Here is a 2,337-nt window from a genome sequence, read left to right as displayed (position 1 = left end):
AAGATAATTCTAATCCAACTAATTCGGAATTAGCTAGTGATAGAAATTATCATATCCAACTAGTGAACACATGAATCATGTACGTGCAAGACAACCTAGCATTTTGTATAAGAATGCCAACATAAATATATACTAACAGATTTTGACGCCATATTGGGTTTGTCTACGGCACTTTAATGCACCTATATTAAATAGACTAGTTCAATACAAAAGTGAACTTGCTCAAATAGAGGTAGACTAAATTGAGATTGAGTCAAGATAATCTATTTATGCATGCAGTCGGTCTACATTTGTATCAAATCCAGTTTATGTAAATGTACAGTCGAATTTTCCTGTAACATAGATGTTATATAATCAACACCATTGTTGAGGAATTGAAAATCAATTGGGTCTTTGAGATTATGACTAATTTAATTTGGTCAGGTAGCTAGTGCCAGCTCAGCAAACTTGGTGACTAAGATATTGATAGTCAATACTAGCACTCTCGCCTTGGCATTCAAGTATTAGAAACTTTTTTGAAAGGGCTAGTTCAACTGTTCTCTAAGATGTGAAAGACATAGATCATATATTCATAGATGAGCCCTTTGGTAACTAAATCCGAAAATTGATGTACCATTTTGTATAGGAAGCCTTAGATTGACGTTAGTTTGATGAAAGAATGGAAATAGAATAGTCTATTAAGTATATGTACTACTAAACGCAGCAAGGACGCAGAATACATGTTCGATAAAATGTTTGTAAGAGATGAGTGTCATTATATTTGTTTTAATTTATAAATTTGTTTTCTAAATTTCTATATGAAATAGATTGTGTTCTTCATTTTGTTTGAAGGAAATATGTGAGAAACTTTATTGATCTAAAAAAAATTACATAGTAGCAATATCAGCTGCTACTGCAGCTGACAGAAGAGGAAGAACAAAAAAGAGAAAGAAAGCTTGCACTTGAGTACAAGCATAAGCTGCCAAAAATGAGTTGCTATATTAGCAGTTCGTTTCACATGTGCCATCTTAACACCCTCCTGATTGTGCAATTTTAGTTTCAAGTCATCATAAAGCCGCCCCAAAACTAAAGTGTTTGCTTCAGAATCCAACCTTAATTGTGAATACACTAGATGTGCATCTGTCCCAATAATAGCATGAACAAAACCTTGCTCCAATATAAAATTCAGAGCCAAACCCAAAACTCAGCAACTCATTATGTTTTGAATTAAGTAACCTTTGGACTGCCTTACCACCTCCAGGCACAACAATCCCCAAGTTATCTCTAATCACAAACCCAACTCCACTTGCCTTTGTATCATGATGAAAAAAGCCATCAATATTCACTTTATAACATCCCACATGAGGACACTTCCATCTCATCAGTATTCTCTCAGTTCTGCTTACAGAGGAAACTTCATTGTGAAATCTGAAAGCATTAAGTTGAGAAGAAGATTGTACAACAACTTCAAGGGCAGTAGAACTCTTCTCTTTCCAAGTTCTTTCATTTCCTTCTTTCCAAATGCTCCATAGAAAGAACATGAGATTTCCCAATTCTTCAATTGATAGATTACGAACACACATAGCAAACCAGTCCAAAAGGTCTAATTGAGAATACTGAGGATTAGAACAAACATGTGCAATTACTGCATTTGTTTAATTACTTGCTTAATGAATGAACAATCTCTGCATAGATGTATAGTCGACTCCAATTCTATAGAGCAGAGTGCACACACATGAGAATCCAGTAGTAGCACTCTTTTGTCTACTAGACGTTTTAGTGAAGGAATAATGTCATGGCACATCCTCCAAATAAAAATCTTTGCCGAATTTGGGATAAACACTTTCCACATCTTCTTCCAAAAACCAATTCCCACAGTTATCTGAAAAACTTGCCTCCCAACAGAATTGGCAAAATGAGAACGATACGCAGTTTTCACAATAAACTTACCATGTTTCTCTAATCTTCACATCACACGATCATCAACAACTCTAGAACTCAAAGGGATACTCAACACTGCCTTAGCCACATCCCCTGGAAAGATTCTTTTGACTAATATTAATAACGGGCGTGGGGCTGAGTCTCCCAGATAGGCTGGGTTCCAAACCCCGAACCGGGATCCTCTCCTCATAGAGAGCTTCCTAATACTTCCTCATAAGAAAATCATGGCCATTCATTTTTATTCAATGGGTAAGATCCCTTCAACCAATATTAAAGCCTATTTTCTCACAAGTCCATCTCATTCTCTCTCACAACTAATATATCGCGTTCTCCTCTAGAACCAGAAATTTTCGTCAAACGTCCTCCTCCACCCTTTGCAGACGTCTTCCCGCGGCGGTTGGGCTCTCTCTCTCTCTC

Source organism: Fragaria vesca, unplaced genomic scaffold (genome assembly GCF_000184155.1).
Source record: "Fragaria vesca subsp. vesca unplaced genomic scaffold, FraVesHawaii_1.0 scf0513139, whole genome shotgun sequence".
Classification (NCBI taxonomy): Eukaryota; Viridiplantae; Streptophyta; class Magnoliopsida; order Rosales; family Rosaceae; genus Fragaria; species Fragaria vesca.
Note: the sequence above shows the minus strand (reverse complement) of the source record.